The sequence below is a fragment of the Loxodonta africana genome, chromosome 13 (genome assembly GCF_030014295.1).
Source record: "Loxodonta africana isolate mLoxAfr1 chromosome 13, mLoxAfr1.hap2, whole genome shotgun sequence".
NCBI lineage: Eukaryota > Metazoa > Chordata > Mammalia > Proboscidea > Elephantidae > Loxodonta > Loxodonta africana.
In genome coordinates this window covers 94,173,535-94,184,495 of record NC_087354.1, presented here as the reverse complement: position 1 = coordinate 94,184,495, position 10,961 = coordinate 94,173,535, and the positions used below count along the sequence as shown (strand labels likewise).

The 10,961-nt window shown below is 38.6% G+C and overlaps 1 pseudogene; it reads left to right on the top strand.

Annotated features, from left to right (window-relative positions):
- Positions 1–648: 648 nt before the first annotated feature.
- On the top strand, positions 649–10,292 carry LOC100655976 (olfactory receptor 11L1-like; annotated as a pseudogene).
- Positions 10,293–10,961: the final 669 nt, after the last annotated feature.

Sequence of the window (10,961 nt, the reverse complement as noted above, 5' to 3'; positions counted from 1 at the left end):
AAAAGTGTATGTTAGTTAAATAAAGCATCAATAAATGATAAATGATATCAGCCTACCCCATCAGGCTATAACCTTCATGTGATCCACAGATGTAAACCAGTCAATGTCTGTGTGATTCACTGGGATATCCCAATGCATGGAAGAACCCCTGGTACGTGCACTAAATACATATTTGTTAAATAAAATGAATCATTAAAAACAGAAAAAAGTACAAATTTCTCTTCCTTTTTAGTCATTATTTAGTCAACCGTTTCTTTTAAACAAAAACACACACAAAAAATTAGCTATTCTTAGTAAGAGAGAATTTTATATACTTGTTTCTCCCCCTCCCCCCCAGCTGCTGTATTTCAGACATGTTGTTAACTTTTTCTTTTCCAGCTCATCTTCTAAAACTCAAACTAGGCTTGTCAGACTAATTCAGACACTGCATTTTCTTTGTTAAATTGGCAGATTCACACTTAGAATTAATGTGGGTATGGATTGCTTTAATTTACTGCAGATAACCTTATTAATAAATTACTTTTTTTTTAGGCATACCCGTAATTAAAATATGATTGTGAAATGTTTCTAAACCATCTGTCACTCAGCTGAAAGCAGCTGCAATCAATTCAGTCAACAGGAACAGTTCACTAAGTTATTATGGGCTTGCTGGATTTTACAGAAATACCTCTTTGTTTAATTAAATTTTTAGTTCAACGTCATTAGGACCTATCCTAATTAGAAAAAAAAATCCACTTCAAATAAGGTTTAAGAATTGTGTCCTTCTTCTGAGTGTTTTTCAACATCTAAGCCTCAGTGGACAAAGTTGAATCTCAGGAGGTAAGTCGCATTGTTTATTAACTTGATTGGCAAATTACAGAAGAATATCTGGGGAACAGGATTCTGGGAATGGCCAGATCCCCAAGAAACATGATATTAATGAAAGGAGAAGTCAGCTTTACCCAGCATCAAACACCAGCATAAGATGTCGAATTCCCTGTCATCCAAAGGTAGCACGGTCTTTATTTGGGTCAGAGGCTGGCGATCAGATTCTGGAGCAGGCAAGATTTAGGGCTGTCAGTGCTGGGCTCTGCAGGGCTGAGGTCAGCTGTAAGCAGCTTATTTGGGCTCCAAGGCTGTGCTAAGACCTCATCCTCCAGTGCTTCAGAGCGCTGTCCTACATATGTGGGCTGAGACCCAGAAAACAGGTAGGTGAGGTACCTGCAGACAAGCATGTATTTTTCCAGCAGGAAATAAACATGTTGTGTGTTATAGTGTCAAATGCTATTAAGTTTTGTTACTTTGGTTTTGGTGGGGGTGATGGTTGGGTTCAAAAAATTACATAGTCCTCAAGAAATTAGTCCTTACCATCAAGGCATTCTTTTTTTTTAGCCTTTTCAGATGCTCTACCTATATAGAAACAAAAGTAAGTACACTTGTGTAAATTGGCTAGATTATAAAACTGTAGTCAATGGAGAGTAACCAAGGAAGAGATCTCGAGAAGGGAAAAGGCCATTTGGTTTTCTTCAATCAATATTGTTTATGATATAAATAAGTATTGATTATAGTTATTTTCATATAATTTCAACAAAACTACAAAATCAGATCTGTGGTTAGGCTGATTACCCTTGTGTTGGTAAATAAAGCCAACTCAACATTTTGGGAAGGAGATATTTAAGTTTAATATAATCATTAAGAGCTAGTGAGTTCTTCACTACTGAAAGTATTTAAGCAAAGAATGGTGGAGGATAAGATTCAATTTCCTTGGTCATTTGAATGTGTATTGTGGGAAGGGCTTTAAATGACTAGCAAATTGGGCCAGATATCCTGTGAGTACACATGACAGTGATTTGTCACTGTTTTATTTTCGTTGTTGTTTTTCAAATCAAGCCCTCATTTTTCCCATTTAAAAAAAAAATTGTTCACTGTAAATTGAGTCCCATGCTAATATTGTTACAAAAATGAGAGAATACAAAGAGACCATTGGCATTATTATGTTACTGAGAGAACTTGTGAGCATTGCTATGACTCATGAAATCCTTCATCAAATCTCCCTGTTTCTGAACAAATCAATCTGTGTAGACTGAATAATAATCATTCAGTGGTTTCAAGCCTGCATTTTTGTAATAACTTGCCCTCAAGCCAAGATATATACAAGCAGTTTTACTTTGAATTAATGGCATAAGCTCTAGAAACGGGAGTTGAGTAGTCAGTGAAAGCGTCATTGAGAAGGTGATATTTGAGCAAAGATGAAACAATGAGATGTGAGCATGTGGAAATGTTCAGAGAGAATATCCCAGGGAACTGAAGGTGTTAAGTATGAAGCGGGGCAAGTCCTGGACAGTTTGAAAGGATGTCAAGGAAGCCAGAGTGCTGGGAGCAGAATGGGCAAGGAGCAAAGTAGAGAAAGAGGTAGAAAAGCATTTGGAGGAGAGATCAAGTAGGGCCCTGTAAGCCTTCAGGATTTTGGCCATCCCTGTGTAAGCTGAGAACTGCTGTGGGCTTTGAAGAGAAGAGTCATAGCTATTTTTTATGTCTTAAAATTTTCCCTCTGATTTATATTTATTAACAAAGGGCAGGGTGGAGGCAGAGAGGCCTGTGAGGGGACTATAAGAACAATCAAGGTTAGAGATAATGACACTTTTTCAGAGGTAAAAGCCATGTTGGTGGTGAATACTGATCGGATTCTGAGTATATTTTCAAGGGAGAGCCACTCAGTTTTGCTAAAAGATCTTATGTAAGGTCTGAGAGCAATAGGAGTCAAGCTCAAGGTTTGCGGTCTGAGCAAGTGGGAGGAAGGAGTGACCACTGATGAGATGAGGAGGACTTTAAGAAGGCTGGCTTGTGGGTATGACAGGAATGTAGGATAAAGCACACTAAGTTTCTGGTTCTGATTGGACGTGCACATGTACATTTTAAATAGGGCAGTTGTCTACACAAGGCTTATACTCAGGTTTTGAGGAATAAATTTGGAATGTTAACAGCCAAATGATGACATTTAAGGTTAAGAGGCTGGATGAAATTATGAAGGAAGAGAGGACAGACTGAGAAGTACTAAGCTCTGAGGTCAAAATGTTGGCAGCTTAGCAGGTGTGGAGATGCTAGAAAAAGAAATTAATAAACTGTAAAAAATTCAAGGCTATAAAAGGAGAACTCAGCATGTAGTAGTGGATGTCAAGTGACAAAAGCCTGTCCAGGAAGAGGGAGAAATCGCCTGTGCATTGCTACTGAAAGATAGAGATAATTAGGACTGGGAAGGACGACTGCCTTTATAACATGGAGGCCAGGGCTGCAGAGAAGAGGCGAGGGAAAACCTTCATTGCAGTGGGTTCAAGCAAATGGGGGAAATAAGGGCACTTGGGAGAGAAAACTCCTTTAAGGAATAGGAGTTTGTAAGAGTGAGCAGAGAAATGCAGGCAGTGTTTGGAGATCAGAGTAGCATCAAGCTATTTTCTTATTTGTTTTGCCTTGTTAAGGCGAAGTAAAAACCAACATGTGCACAGACTGAGGAAATGATCCAGCAGGGGGCGGGGGGCCTCTGTTAATCAGGAGAGTGAGAGAATATAGTAGCAATGCACACAGTACCTTCCGGTACTAGGGAGGGACGGCACCTGGTGTGCATTGGAGGGTTTTGCCTTAGACTGGGTTGAGAGTTTATTCAGAAGAAAATTTAGGAAGGAGAGTGTCCTTGCTAATTGCTATCGAGCCCACTTGATAGTTGAGTGGGCTCTGACTCACGGGGACCTCAGGTAGAATAGAACGAAATATTGCCCAGTCCTGCGCCATCTTCGTGGTTGTTGGTATGTTTGAGTCCATCGTTGTGGCTGTTGTGTCCACCCATCTCACAGAGGGTTTCCCTAGTTTTGGGGGATCCTCCACTTTATCAAGCAGAGTGCACAGGAGCAAATGGTGGTAGATGGGGGAATTTAGCTACCTGAGCTTGCTGACATTCCCTTTGGGGGAATTCAGAACTTTCAGTAAAACAGGGCTTTTGCTGAGAGTGCAGGTAGACACGGAAGTGCCGGAAGTTAGAAAATAGATCACATATGAAATAGTCACGATAAGAATGGAAAAGTGAATAGAAGAAAGACATGTAGAAGGATTACTCTGCAGCATTACAGACAACCTTGAGTTTATTGGTCATGAATCTTAATTTCGGCAACATTATGTTTTTTTTTTGCTAGCCCCCTCAATTAGATGGATGCACATACATGGCAGATGGGGTTTTGACTTTATCCAGAACTGGATTTGACTAGCGAATTACATGAAAGCAAAGAAGGGGTGATATGTTGAATTTATATAGGAAGGAATGATTGGTGGGCCATGGTATCTATCAGGGTAAGAAAGGACATCTTTGCAGTGAGGAGTAGGTTAGCTTAGGGCTAACAAAAGACTTCTTTCTCACTCTCTCTCTCTCTCTCTCACACACACACACACTAACACGGATTGATGAAAGAATGAATAAATTTTTTCAAGATGTCACTAGGAGATATGTTTTGTCTTCTTTTTCAGAAAAAGACCACGTATGAGAAAAGTATAGTCGACCTTCATTATTTTCCAATTCTGTGTTCCTGAATTCACCCAATCAATAAAATACTGCTTTCTCTGTCATTAGCAGAGCAGAGAAATCTTAGCTGCTGAGGTCGAACAAGGCTTGTTCTGTTGCCAATTCAGTATTCGCAGGAATGGAGCAGAGCCACTGCACATCATGAGAACCTTAAAGAAGCAAATCTTATACTTGATTTTATATGTGACCAAGTTTTTGAAAAGCTTTGTTGTTGCTTGTTTCTGTGTTTCATTTTAATCAAAGGCCTTTTTTGCCTATGTCTTTAGATCCTAGACTTTTTCTAGGTTTCAGAGACCTGAACTCATGGAACTCACTGACTTTCCTTCCAAGATTTAATATTCACATTCAGTTGTAAAGTGTGGTCTTATAAAAGGGAGATGCAATTAAGTTATGAAGGAAGTGCCAGGATCTTTGTTCCTCTAAAAAGCTTCACATAAAATCTATTTTAAAAAGTCTCCGAAGTTCCAAATATTGAAAAAGAAGAGTTACAAATATTCTTATGCTTTTAATACTGCGCTTTTTTCCAAAATGTTTTTCCCTCCACAGGCAATGGAGACCCAGAATGTATCCACTGTCACCGAGTTTCAGCTGCTAGGATTCCAGAACTTTCTTGAATGGCAGAACTTGCTCTTTGCCGTTTTTCTGATCATTTACCTCCTTACGGTTTTGGGGAATGTTATCATCATTACAGTGGTGATCCAGGACCAACTAATGCACCTACCTCAAGCACCTCTCTTTTCTAGAGATCTGGTATACCTCCACCATTGTACCACTTCTCCTAGCCAACTTACTCTCGTGGGGCCAAGTCATCTCCTCTGCTTGTATGGCCCAGCTCTATTTCTTTGTCTTCTTTGGGGCTACGGAGTGCTTTCTTCTGGCCATGATGGCCTATGACCGATATCTGGCCATTTGTTGCCCACTTCACTATTCCTTCTTGATGAGTCCTGATATCTGTGCCAAGTTGGTGGCTATCTCCTGGTTGACAGGGATTGGCACAGGCTTTCTACCTTCGCTGATGATTTCCAAGTTGGAATTCTGTGGACCCAACCAGATCAGTCATTTCTTCTGTGACCTTCTTCCCCTTATGCAGCTGTCATGGTCCAGCATTTATATCACGGAGTTGGTAATCTTCATCCTATCAATTGCTGTGCTGTGCATTTGTTTTCTTCTCACCCTTGTGTCCTATGTTTTCATTGTGTCTTCCATACTGAGAATTCCTTCAGTCTCTGGATTATTTCTGTCTTCTACACTGTTGTCGCTCCACTACTGAATCCTGTTATCTACAGCTTGAGGAATAAAGACTTCAAAGAGGCTGTCAGAAAAGTCATGAGAAGAAAGTGTGGCATATATGGAGTAAGAGTGAAAGGAAGTGTCTTTATTAGGTAAGGAAAAGATGCTCAGAAGACACAGTGGATGAAGTACTGGGAAAATAAGTGGCAGATTCATCCTTCAAACCTGAATCTCCTCTTCAGTACCACATTAATTTTTCAAAAGTCGTAATGAAACAGCTTCCTCATGGTTCCTTGCCAACAACTGGTCAGAAAGATTAATTGCTTTTATCAAATCATTTTGGGGGCAATTGAGAGTTTAGATACGTACCTTCATCTTTTGGAGGAAATCTGATTGTACAATGACAATGCTTGAGGATTATATACACATAACTTGCAGATTCTACTACAGGATTTCCTTTGTGTTGATATAGCCATATGTACACAAAGTTACACATCCTTTAAGCAGTTTTAGGAGACTAGCCTTGTAGACCCAACTGCTGGTGCCATTGGTGCTCACTATATATTTGCAGGATGAATGAAGAAAAGAAGAAGCTATTTGAAATATGTGTTGTCTTAAACTTTCTCCTAGTGACAAGAAATAACAAAGAGGGATTTTTGATGGGCTGAACATTTATCTATAGTAACTTAAACTTTTAAAAATTTTGTTGTGTAATAATATGATAGGAAGGAAGGGAAGTTCAAAGTATTATATGTTATTTATGAGCCCTGGGAGGCAAAAGGTGCACATCAAAAAACTGATATAGCTTTTGTGTTTTCTTTAACTAAGCCGATACTTATAAGACATCACTAATCCTGCTCACTATTTTATTCATCAATTCCTCAAGTATTTTTAATCCCCCGTTGTGTTCCAGGTCCTGTGCTACGGTCTAGGTTGCTCTGGGATGAACCAATAAAAAATAGCCCAAGGAAAGCTCCATCTTAATGGAGCCTCTAGTCTAAGAAGGGGTAAAATATGTAATAAGCTATGAAGTTAATAAGTGACTTCTTTCTATTCATGATAATTGCTATGGAGAAATAAATTGAAATATGGTGCGCGAACATAGGACCAAACCAAAGATAAAAAAGATAAAACCAAACCCATTGCTGTTGAGTCGATTCTGGCTCATAGCAACCCTATAGGTCAGAGTAGAACTGCTCCATGGAGTTTCCAAGGAGTGCCTGGTGGATTCGAATTACCCTCTTGATTAGCAGACGTAGCTCTTAACCACCACACCACGAGGTTTGAACATAGGACAGTAAGGTCTAATTCAACATGGAAGGTTAGAAAAGATTTCTGTGTTTAAGAAGTGCTTTAACTTACACTCCAAGGATGAGAGGAATAGAATGGAATGAGTGTCCAGGCAGAGATCACGGCATGAATGTCAGGAAAGGAGCCTAGAGAGTAAGAGAAGGAGATGAAATGGAAGAGAAGAGCAGAGCCTAGTCCATGTAGGTCCTTAAATCTGTTAAGCAATGAATTGTGTCCCCTCAAAATAAATGTTGGTACCCTAACCCATATATGTAAACTTGTTTGGGGATAGGGTAATTTCTTATGCTACTGAGACCATATGTGGAGGGTAGGGTGTGTCTTAAACGTAATCACTTTTGAGATATAAAAAGAGCAGATTAGGCACAGAGAAGAACAAGCACAAATGGAGGAAAGATAGATGCCATGTGAAGATCACCAAGGAACCAGGGAATGCCACTGCTGGGGCTAGAGAAAGATTTTCCCCCAGAATGGACAGAGAGAGTGCCTTCCTCTGAAGCTGGGGCCCTGAATTCAGACTTCTAGCCTCCTGAACTGTGAGAAAATAAATTTCTGTGCTTTAAAATCACCTATTTGTGAAATTTCTGTTACACCAGCATTAAGAAGCAAAAGCCCTGTAGAATGTTTGCATTTTACACAAAGAAAGATGCTTGATTATTCAGGAGTAGTAATTAGGAAATGACACGATACATTTTGCATTTACAAACTCCATCGTTGATATATTCTCTTGAAGGACACAGGATGATCATAGGGGCTTATTATGAAGAAGTCTTAAGAAAACTGAAAACTGCGTTGTTGAGAAAAAGACAAGGAAAGTTGTGCTGAGGATTTTTTTTTCCCATCACGACAATGTACCTACTCATTCTTCAAGGGTAGCAAGTGCGGTCCTATGAGAATTTCGTTGGGAAACCTTACCCTATCCACCCTAGAGCCCTAATCTTGTTCTCTCAGACTTCTTTTGTTCCCCAAACTCAAAGAACGTTTAAAGGGAACACGATGTGATGTGGTGTAAATTGAAGAGTGCAGAATTTTTGGGTAAGTGCTAGAGATGGAAACACTGCCTTCAGAGGATATGCTGAGAAACAATAGCTTCACATTTTCATATTTTTGTTTAATAAAGGTTTCTATGATTTTTTTACCTTACCCTCATGTTTATTTTCCTCTCACCACATGTCAATGTGTTCTTTTATACTTCCTCAAGGCCTCAAGTTTCCTCTTCCTCTTGGGCCTGGTCTGTGAGGACAATTGTTTTTCCTTCTCTGAACCATCTGGTTCAAATATTGGGTAGAAAATGAAGCTTTGGCGTCTGCAATGGGGGAAAGTGGGTGGTTGGAGAGTTTAACTAATTGCTATGGAATGTTAAAAAATTAAATATCTTACCATACAGAGGTTAATCTTTGAATAGTGTATTGATTATGCCTTGTACATAACCAGATTTATATTATCTTACCCAAAGCTTTTTAGCTTTTTTCCAGTGTGTTAAACTTAAGAGACACTAGACTCTGCCTAAGCCAAAAAACCCATTGATGTTGAATTGATTTTGACTCATAGTGACCCTATAGAATTGCCCCACAGGGTTTCCAAGGCTGTAAATCTTTAAGGAAACAGATTGCCACATTTTTCTCCCACAGAGCTTCTGGTGGGTTCAAACCACTGACCTTTAAGTTAGCAGATGAGCTCTCTAACAACTGAGAAACATGGTCTCCTTGGACTCTGCCTAGAGGGAAAATATGTGTATATGTATGTATATATATAATTGATCTACAGCTGAGAGGCTTCAAGAAATGATGCCAAATGGAGACTTGGATATGTAGCTCATCCTCATCCTGTAGCTCAGAGAAATGGTTTGGTCTAGATTTAAAAATGTAGACGTTTTCAACATATAGATGCTATTTTTAAATACAATTTCACAAATAGGGAAAGAGTATGAACTAACAAAATAAGAAGGATAGGGCACTGAGGAATTTTAAAACAAAGTTTAAGTGGTGGGAGAGGTACTTGAAAAAAGAATAAGAAGGCACAATACAGAGATGAGAAGCCATTTATGTGATGTGTGTATAGGGAGTAGCCTCAGAAAAAAGAAGTTGTCAGCGTGACAGAGAACTTATTAAATATGTCACACATACTTTGGACATGTTATCAGGAGGGATCAGTCCCTGGAGCAGGACATCATGCTTGGTAAAGTAGAGGGTCAGCAAAAAAGAGGAAGACCCTTAATGAGATGGATTGACACAGTGGCTGCAACAGTGGGCTCAAACATAGCAAGGATTGTAAGGATGGCTCAGGACTGGGCAATGTTTTGTTCTACTGTACATAGGGTCACTAAGGGTCAGAAACAACTCAACGGCACCTAACAACAACAGCTCTTGCAGCTAGTGATGGTCATTTATCTGAGTTTTTGCCATTTTTATATTGTTATTTATTTTTCTTATGCAATTGCCCACTTTATGTACCAAGCTAAACATTTGCTGTACCAACTACTTGTATGTAGTCTCACTTGTGTTTTGAATTTGTTTATAGTGTTTTTAATGATTTTGCTGTTGTTAACTGCTTTCAAGTTTGATCCAATTCATTATGACCCCATGTACAATGAAACAAAACACTGCCAGGTCCTGCCCCACCCCCATGATCAGTTGTGGATTGGACTATTGTGATCCACAGGGTTTTCAGTGACTGATTTTCAGAAGTAGATTGCCAGGCCATTCTTCCTAGTCTGTCTTCACCTGGAAGGTCCACTGAAACCTGTAACCTAGTCAGCATCATAGAACATAGATGCCTCCACTACCAGACTGGCACCGGCTTACTTGAGGTGCACTGGCCAGGAATGAACCAGGGTCTCTGGCATTGCAGGTGAAAATTCTACCACTGAATGACCAATGTCTCAATAAAACAGTTGCCATTTTTTTTATTGAGTCGACTCTGATTCATGGAGACCCCATGTGTGTCATCATGAGAAACTTATTAATTTTTGTGTACCAAATCCTTCCTATTCGGTTCTTCATAGATTCTGGGATTTGTTTTCTGATTAGGAAGGAATCCTGCAAGATTAATTTAGATTTGTTTTCTTACTTTCATTATTTTATTTATTACATTATGTTTTTCACCAAAGTGGGATTTGTTTCCCACTTATCGGATATTTTTCAAGTATAAGGACAGAGACTAAACAACAGCTAAAGCTATCTAAAGGTAACTAATTATAAGATTTACTATAAAGAAAGTTATAGTGATCGAGGCATTGTGGCATTGGCATAAGTATAGACATATTGATCAGTGGAACTGAATAGAGTCTAAAAATGGGCCCACACATATGGTCAACTAAATCCTGACAAAGTTATCAAGATAATTCAATGGACAAAGGAAAGCCTTTTAAAAAAAAAAAAAAGGATGTTGGTACAAATAAGTATCCATATTAAAAAAAAAAAAGAAGAAGAAGAACCTCTTCACTTACATCACACCTTATACAAAAATTAACTACAAATAGGTCATAGAGGTAAATGAAAGTCTTAATGTTTAAAAAACTGTATTAGAAAGCAGAAGAAAAAATCTTTGAGACCTTGGATTAGGCAAACAGTTTTTGGTAGATATAAAAAGCATGAATCACAAATGAAAAAAATGACAAATTTTGGCTTAATTAAAAGTAAAATTTCTTCTCAAAGAATGATTCTATTAAGAAGATGAAAAGACAAGTCACAGACTAGGAGAAGATATTTGAAAACACATATTAGAATAAGTATATAACAAGAATATGTAAAGGATGTCTGCAATTCAATTATAAGAAGACAAAAAACCCAATGAAAACTGACTAAAAGGGTTGAACCAACAATTTACCAAAGAAGGTATTAAGATGGAAAATATGCCCAAGAAAATATGCTTACAA